Source organism: Prionailurus viverrinus, chromosome X, assembly GCF_022837055.1.
Source record: "Prionailurus viverrinus isolate Anna chromosome X, UM_Priviv_1.0, whole genome shotgun sequence".
Lineage (NCBI taxonomy): Eukaryota > Metazoa > Chordata > Mammalia > Carnivora > Felidae > Prionailurus > Prionailurus viverrinus.
In genome coordinates, this window is record NC_062579.1 from 97,479,835 (window position 1) to 97,489,591 (window position 9,757).

The window sequence follows — 9,757 nt, forward strand, 5'->3', positions numbered from 1 at the left end:
ATACAAATATCAGGAATTAAACAGAATATCACTAAAGACTCTGCAGACATCAAGAAGATAGTAAGGGAGCATAAGAACAACTATTCAAAAATAAACTTGGAAGTGCCTGGATGTCTCATTCAAACATCCCAATTCGGCTCAGGTCATGATCTCACAGTTCGTGGCCTGGGTTTGAGCCCACAACGGGCTCTGTGCTGACAGCTTGGAGCCTAGAGCCTGCTTCTGATTCTGTCTCTCTCTTTCTGCCTCCAGCTTACTTGCACTCTCTCTCTCTCTCTCAAAAAACAAAGAAATATTTAAAAAATTAAAAAGTAAATTTGACAACTTACACAATCAATCCTTACACAATTGATCCTTACACACATTATCATGACTTAATATGAAATATGTAGTTTGAATAGCCACATAAATAGTAAGGAAATTGAATTCATAAGTTAAAAACTCCCCCAAATGAAGTCTTTAGGACTAGATGGTTTTAATAGAGAATCTCACAAAGGATTCATATCTAGGATATATAAAGAACTCTCAAATGCATCAGTTAAAAAAATAAAATGGACGAAAGACATGAAGACACAATTCACAAAATAGGACATACAGATGACAAGTAAGCACATGAAAAAATATTCAACTTATTAGCCACTAGGTAAATGCCGAAAACTATAATGAGCTGTTACTATATACCTATCAGAATGGTTAAATATATACTATATAAAATATATAAACTATACACATAGTGACAACACCAAATGCTGACAAGGATGCAGAGAAACTGGATTGCTCATACATTAACAGTGAAATGTGGAATGGTTCAGCAACTCTGAAAAAACACTTGGTCAGTTTCTTAAAACAACAACACAACAAAAACCCATTAAACTTGTGATAAGCATACAGCCCAGCAATTGTACTTAGACATTTATCTCAGAAAAAGGAAAGCATGTGTTCCATTAAAAATTTGTATGTGGATATTTACAGCTCATTTATTTGTAATGGCTCCTAATTGGAAATAACACAAATGTCCCTCACAGGATGAATTGTTAAACTAATTGTGGTACAATGATACCTTGGAATGCTACTTAGCAATAAAAAGAAATGGCATATTGATACAAGTAACAAACCTAAATGAATCTCGAGAGAATTATACTTTGTGAAAAAAGCTGATGTCAAAACCTTACATAGTATATGATTCAATTTATATAACATTCTTGACATTACAAAATTATAGATGGAGAACTGATTAATGATTACCAGAGATCAAGGGTGGGACTGAGGGTTAGGGAAGAGTGTGGGTGTGACTATAAAAGGACAAAATAAGGAATCCCTGTGGTAATGGAAATGTTTTGTATCTTGACCATATTAATCTCAATATCTTTGTTGTGGTATTATACAATAGTTTTGGTAGATGTTACCTGGGGAAAATGTGTAAAGCATACACACAAGAACTCTATTATTTCTTATAGGTACATGTGCATCTACAATCATCTAAAATAAGTTAATTAAAACAAATACATGTGGAATGAGTACCATGACTAACAACCAGAAAATACTAAGTAAATTGCTTGTCACAGTAACCAACTCAAGTCTGCATAGAGAACATAGTCAGTATTTACTACACAGAGAAGATAGTTGAATAGGTTTTTTATTCTCCAATAAAAAGATTTACTTATGTTTGGTTCACAGCTTGATCAAGGACTCCAGGGTAGTTAAAAAGCTTCATTTAAGGAGGACATTTAAAGAGAGGTTCAGGCAGAAGCCTTGACACCAGGGGGATGCAGAGGGGCTCCTCAAAGGCTGCTGGACTCCAGAAACTCTAGTTGCATTTGAGGGTGAGCCTTTTGAATAAGTACTTGTCCAGGTGAGCCTAGGGGCCAGCCATCCTGTGATTAGTAAGGTGGTTGCCGTCTTCTTAAGGAGTTTTACCTCCTCATCTGGGAAGTGGCTCACCAGCAATTCACAGAGATATGCGCAGGCAGAGGGATCTGTATAGGCTGAACCCAGGGCATGCAGATCCAAAAAGGCCTGGTTCAGGTTCTCCTCTAGGGCCACTCTGGTTTCCATGGCATCTAGGGTTTTACCCCACTCCTTTAGGGATGACTGCTGCACGTCCTGGAAAAGGGCATAACCACTGTGCTGGTTTTGAAACTTCAGAAACATTGGACCAACTCCCAGAAGTGGCTGCTGAAAAAGTGGCCTTCACTCTCCAGAGCTATATCTTCAGGGTGAAAATAGAAGCCCAGAGATAGGTAGGTGTCATAGGCCTGCAGATGGAAGTTGACTGGGCCATTGACTGGTGGCCTCCATCCATTTCGTGGAATAATTCTGATAAACCTGGGAGCTCATGGTTGGTCAGCAATAAGGATCTCATCAAAAAATGGTATTTGTTGGTCCTGAAGGTAGGGGATGGCTGAGAAGATGGTCCTGGAGGTTGCAAGAAGGTGGAGGGTGATTGGAGGCTTGAAGAAGGGCTGTCCTCCTAGGTCTTGCTCTTTACAAACACTGTTGAAGCAAGAGACAGATTCACATAGTGCCAGGAGCATCCCAGATAGTTTTTAATTGAAATCCAGTCACTTCTTTAGGACAGAAGAAAATTAGAAGTTGTATATGTTGCCCTATGGTTACTGACAAGCCCGTTTTTTTGGTAGGGAGAAAGAAGATCTGAAATAGGAAAAAGGTACTCTGGGTAAGGTGGAGAGGAACAAAGGGAAGGAAAGCTATTGGGGAGAATGATAATAGAGACAAAGATGGAAACATGTAAACATGTTACTGTTGTTCTTCATATAGCTAGATAGAAAGAACAAGATTGATGGACCCCAAAGGTGCTTGGTGAAAAGATGGCAAAAGAGGTGAAACTCCAAACACAATCTCTGCAACTGATGGGCCCCAAACAGACAGGGTCAGGACTGGAATGACAGCTTCCCTTGTTCCTTGCCCCCAGTCTCAGACTGAGAGGGGAAATCAGATATGATCCCCCTCACCAATTACATAGGACATTCCTCTTCTAGTCAGCTCCCATCCTGCTTTGCCACCCCAATAGCCTCTCATTAGACCTTCCCCTTTTGTCACCAGAAAGATTACCCACTAATCTGCCTGCCTTTGATTTGAGTCTCTGCCAAACACAGATGGTGGTGGATGACCACTGATTCTTTTGCTGTCAATAAGTAATTCCTGTTCTTATGTTGGTAATCTTTGTTTATCACTACAGAGGTTATTAGTTTGTGGAACAAATGAAAACACTTAGAATAAAAAAAAAGATGGAAGAGAGAATGAAAAAGAAAAGATAGAGAGGAAAGGGGGAAGAATGGAAATGATGGAGAGAGGAAAGTGGGAGTAATCTATTAGGAAGTCTTTCACAGTGTGAATAAACATCAGGTTAGTTGGTGGGAAATGAGTGGCAGCATTGTAAGAAGCACAACTATTGTACTGGAATGTAAGTTTGGAGATTCTTAGAGATTTATTCTGTTGAATTAATGACCTGCAATGACTAGGGCAAATGCCTGTTGGAGAGGTAACATGTTGTTCATCTTAATTATTAGAACTCTTGTATAAAGTCATTTATCAGTCACTTAGAGGATATAGATGGAAGAGGGCAAAGCGTGAATAAATTAGGAAGGAGGGAGTAATTAAAAATTCATAACGTGTGTCTCTTCCTAAATTGAGAGCACCTGGCAACAGTAGTCCTTGACTATATTAATGTAAATGTTTGCAGACAAGGGTGATGTGAGAGATGGTGACTACTGGAAGGTAGGAGGACAGTAAGGAACCTTGGGAAATTGAAAAAGTCAGTTTATTTGAACCATGTGAAATCACCATTTTAGTTGGTGATTCAAAAAATAGGTGGATATGGACAATTCCATGTGGTTCCACCTAATATATGTGAAAGCACTTGAGAAACTCTAAAACTTCTATACAAAGATAAGATGTTACTATGAAGCAGGTGATGACTCACAATGGGGGAAAAAGATAGGATTTAGAGTTAGGAGACCTTAATTATGGTTCTAGCTTTGCCACTTCCTAGATGTGTTAGCTTGAGTGAGTCATTTCACCTAAGTCTTCTGTTGTGAAATGAGAATGCTAACACTTGCAGCCCCTTGCTCCACATCAAAGAGTTTCTCTATGAGTTAGTTTATTTAAAAGTGCATTGGAAACCATACAGTGCTATTTAAATGCAAATGATCAAGGTAAATGCTGTATTCCTATACATTAAAACAAGCTGTGTTGATTTAAGATCTAGACTTTTTTTTTTTAACTTTTGTTTTTATGTTTTCCCTTTAGTGGGATTTGAAATGACTATCTTAACTATAGAATATTTTTGCTTTCTGGGTTGCAAGTGTTTGGGGGTTTGTGGGATAGAGAAAGAATGACTCCTGCCATATAAGAAAGGTGGGTTCAAGGTACAAAATAATGGGAGGATCCCATAGCCTTCCTTACTGTAAGCAAAACATCTTTATCTGTTTTCTATTTCTTTTTCTTAAAGCTTAAAGATTCAGTCAGCTTTCTATGAAGTAAATACACTTAAAACTCAGGTACTATTGGACTCCTTTTCAAGCTGTCTCATCATATCTAATGTCATGGAGGGGTTATTTAGTGTGCCTTTCATTTATTTGGCAGGCAATCAAAGAGCACGCATATTTTTTCATTCTTGATCATTGTCAAGAATATTTTTTTTCCTTTATGCTTGTCAAAGTTAAAAGGGCTTTAAAAGTACTTAAGTGGATAAGTGAAACATTTAATATAGTTGTAGGTTCTTTATTAATAAGAATCTGTTGTGAATTTTGTCACCCCGGCACTTTGGAAGTAACCATCAGCAATCTAGCTCCAGCATGTCTTTCTAATCATTTTGGGTGGAGGAGGGAGGTTTTCATAGCCAGTACTACTGTCCCTATTTAGCTGATAGAGAAGTTGAGATTCAGCAAGACTCTGTCTCTACACAAGGACAAAACAAAACTAGAGTCAGAAGTGAAAAAAACACCAAAGAGACTACACTGTGAAAAACATTATTTGGTACAGAGTGCTAAAGTAGGTTTCATAATCAATGCACTTAAATAAATGTGCTTGTAGTGAAATATATTGACCACACACACACACACACACACACAAAATAGTCCCCCAAATTATAATGAGTGATTTTGCCCTGCAGGCTACTTTGCTGGCCATATATGACTATAGAATTAGTGAAATGTATGAACGATTTATTTCATTCATGTGATTTATTTCATTCACATTGTAAAATGAATACTGTTTTTCAAAGGAAAAACCCTCAAAAGATTAGAACTAAGGCTTTAGGGTCATCTATAACCTCTCAGTCAGTAGATAGATGCCTAAACCAATTCACACCCCCAACTTCACTTTTCAGTTATAACATATTGACATGTGGCATGGATTGCCTCATTTTTACAATCAATGTATAAATGATATACATTTATTCATATCCCAAACCATAGGTTGATAGGGCACCATGTCTAATCCCTCTAATTTGATAGGTAAGATGTGAGGTAGAAAAGAAAATTGTCTAACTCTTCTGGCTTGCCTATGAGGCAAATGCATCACATTTAAATAAGTAATAAAGTAAGTTAGATAATTAACAAAATCCTTTTTATTTGTTGCTTATAATCATGGCTTTTGTGTTATTTTCAATCAGAGTCCACACATTTCACACAGTCTCATTTATTTGTTACCTCATTTTACACCAATGTTATTATTAGTTTTTGGCCTGTCCTTATTGATTATATTATTTTTCTACTTACACCTCTATAGATTCATTTCCACTAACCACCAATAAAACATTTCCTTATTTCTTTCAAAATTTTCTTTAAAATTTACTTCTGTTGGATGTATTTTTTTATTATACCAAAGTGAGTTTGATCACTCCTTTATTCTACATTTTCTTAGAATTATTTCTTCATTAGCAAGCCATTGTTTTCATGTGTTCTTAAATGATTATAAGTATCAGGGAAACTAAGATAAATTGACATTCATTCAGTAGTTAATTAAAAAAAATTATTATCACTTGCATATTCAAGCCACTCAGTTGAGAATTGTAAAGGGTAAAAACAAAAAAAGAATACGGGATCCAGCACCATACAAGTCAGAATTAAAAATATTAAGAGATATACTGCAAAATGCTATGAAATGATGAAAGCTGGAAACAAATTAATTGAATTTACTTCTATAAGTTGTTTTTACTTTCTTGATGGTATCATTTGGTGCACAAATTTTTAATTTTGATGAAGTCTAATTTATGTTTCTTCTTTTGTTGCATATACTTTTGGTTTTATATCTAAGAACCCAATGCTAAAACCCAAAACATGAAAGTTTACCCCTGGTTTCTTCGTACAGTTTTAGTTCTTGTCTTTAATCCATTTTGAATAAATTTTTGTATATGGTATGATATAGGGAAACAAGTTCAGTCTCTTTCACATGGATATCCAGTTGTTTCTGTGACACTTGTTGAACGAGCTACTCGTTCCCTATAGGATGATCTCACCACCTTTGTTAAATATCAGCTAAACATGTTTGGGTATGTACCCTCATTCCACTCTCAAAGAATAGATTGATATTCTTGTCTTTATGCCAGTACCAAACTGTTGTAATTACTGCAGCTTTGTAGCAAATGTGGAAATTAGGAAATGTGTATACTCTGTTCTTTTTCAAGATTGTTGTGACTATTTGGGGTTCCTTGCAATTCCACATGAATTTAAAAATGAACATTTCCATACCTGAAAAAAAGGCCATTGGAATTTTGATGGAAAATGCTTTGAATCTGTAGATTGCTTTGGGTAGTATTGCCATCTTTACAATAAGTATTAAGTCTTTCTGTTTATGAACACAGAATATCTTTCCATTTATTTAGATCTTTTTAATGTATTTCAATAATAATTTGTAGTTTTCACTATAAAATTCTTTTACATTGATCCCTAAGTGTTTTATTCTTTTCGATTGTATAGTAAATTGAATTATTTTCTTAATTTCCTTTTCTGATTGTTCAGCTGTATTGTATACATCTTGTATCATGCAATTTTACTGATTTGGTTTATTAGTTCTAATATATCTTTTTGCTTTTGTATGTGAATTCTTCGGTGTTTTCTAAATGTAAAATCATTTTATCTGTGAATAGATTTAGTTTTACTTCTTCCTTTTACTTCTTTTCTTTTACTTCTTACTTCTACTCTCTAAATAAATTTAGATATTTATTTCTTACTCTTTCTCAACTTCTCTGGCTAGGACTTCCAGTACAATGTTGAATAAGAGGAAGAAAGTGGGCTTTCTAGTCTTGTTCTTGATCATAAGGGAAAAGTTTGTAGACTTTCACCACTTAGTATAATGTTAGTTGTGTGTTTTTCATAACTGCCTTTATCATATTGAAAAAGATCCCTTCTATTTCTAGTTTTTAAGTGTTTTCATCATGAAAGAGTATTGGATTTTTTCAAATGATTTTTTCATCAATTGAGATCATTTTTTCCCTTAATTCTATAAATGTCCTGTATTACATTAATTGATTTTCACATGTTGAATTACCCTTACATTTCTAGGATAAATCTCACTTAGTCATGATATATAGCTCTTTTATATAATGCTTCTGGACTCTATTTCTAGTATTTAGTAGAGGATTTTATATATATTTTCATGAGGGACATTGTTCTGTACTTTTATTGTTTTATCCTTGTCAGGCTTTGGTATTAGGGTCATGGGATAAAGAGGGAAAGTTACCTCCTTTTCTATTTTTTGGGAAAAAAATGTAGAAGCGTTTGTGTTCATTCTTCTTTAAATATAGCAAGTGAAGGCATCTGCTCCTGGGCTTTTTGTTGTTAGGAGGTTTTTGTTTACTGAGTCAATCTACATAGTTTTAGACATGTTCAGATTTATTATTTTTTATTAAGTCAATTTTGGTAATTTGTATGTTTTTGGAATTTGTCCATTTTAGTTGGTTATACAATTTGTTGGTGTACGGTTGTTCTTAGTATTCTCTTATAATCCTTTCTGTTTCTATAAGATCAGTGGTAATATCTCCATTTTAATTTCTGATTTCAATTATTTGTGTTTTCTCTCTCTTCATCATTCTAGCTAAAGAGTTATCAATTTGTTGATATTTTCAAAGAACCAACTTTTGGTTTCATTGATTCATTTTTTAAAAAGTTCTCTACCTCTTCTTTGATCTTTTGTGATTTCTTTCCTCTGCTAGTTTGGTCTAGTTTGCTTTTTCTCATTCCTCAAGGTATCAATTTAGGTTTTTGGTTTGAGATCTTTCACTTTTCTTAATGTAGTTATTTACAGTATGTATTTCCATATGAGCACTGCCTTTACTGCATTCAATGTTGTGTTTTTGTTTTGATCGGCCTTTAAATATTTTCTTTTTAAAAATTTTTTTAATGTTTATTTTTTTTTTTCGAGAGAGACAGAGTATGAGGCAGGCTCCAGGCTCTGAACTGTCAGCACAGAGCCCTAAGCAGGGCTCAAACTCATGAACTGCAAGATCATGACCTGGCCAAAGTCAGAGCTTAACTGACTAGGCCACCCAAGCACCCCAGATATTTTCTAATTTCTCTTGTGACTGATTTCTTCAACTCATTACTTACTTTGTTTAATTTTTATATATTTGTAAATTTTCCAGTTTTCCTCTGATATTGACTTTTAGTTTCATTCAACAAAATTCATTGTTGTCAGAGAAAATAATTTGTATGATTTTAATCTTTTAAAATTTATTGAAATTTGATTTCTGGGCTAGCAAAATCTTTCATGGATAATATTCCATGTGCACTTGAGAAAAATGCTTGTCCTACTCTTTTGAGAAAAATGCTTGTCCTACTCTTTCCAGGGGAAGTGCTTCTGTCTATGTCCATTAGGTCTTGTTATTAATGTTATTCAAGTCCTCTATTTTTTTACTAATCATTTGTTTCATTGTTCTGTCAATTATTGTAAATGGGTTGTTGAAATCTCCAATTATTGTAGGACTACTCTTTTTTTCATTTCGATTCTTTCAAATTTTGCTTCATATCTTTTCACAGTGGTTAGCTGTGCATATGTTTATAATTGTGATATCCTCTTGATAAGTTGACCATATTATCAATATAAGTTATCCCTCTTTGTATCTGGTAACATTTTTTGACTTAAAGTCTATTTTGAGTAATATTAATTTAGCCATTTCTGCTCCTTAGTTACAATTGCCTGGATATATATTTTTTATTTTTCATTTTCAGCTTATTTGTAACTTTGGATATAGACTGTCTATACAGCATACAGCTAGATCATGTTTTATCCATTCTTCCAATCTATTTTTTTTATGTTTTTTAATTTATTTCTGAGACAGAGAGAGACAGAGCATGAGTGGGAGAGAGGCAGAGAGACAGAGAGGGAGACACAGAATCTGAAGCAGGGTCCAGGCTCTGAGCTGTCAGCACAGAGCCCGACGTGGGGCTTGAACTCACGAACAGTGAGATCAGGACCTGAACAGAAGTCAGTCATCAATCAACTGAGCCACCCAGGCGCCCCCTCCCAATCTATTTTTTATTTATTTTATTTTATTTATTTATTTTTTCAATATATGAAGTTTATTGTCAAATTGGTTTCCATACAACACCCAGTGCTCATCCCAAAAGGTGCCCTCCTCAATACCCATCACCCACCCTCCCCTCCCTCCCACCCCCCATAACCCTCAGTTTGTTCTCAGTTTTTAAGAGTCTCTTATGCTTTGGCTCTCTTCCACCCTAACCTCTTTTTTTTTTCTTCCCCTCCCGCATGGGTTTCTGTTAAGTTTCTCAAGATC

The 9,757-nt window shown here is 35.0% G+C and overlaps 1 pseudogene; it reads right to left on the minus strand.

Moving 5' to 3' along the window:
* Positions 1-1,807: 1,807 nt before the first annotated feature.
* Positions 1,808-2,337, minus strand: LOC125157595 (ferritin light chain-like; annotated as a pseudogene).
* Between the last annotated feature and the right edge of the window lie 7,420 nt (positions 2,338-9,757).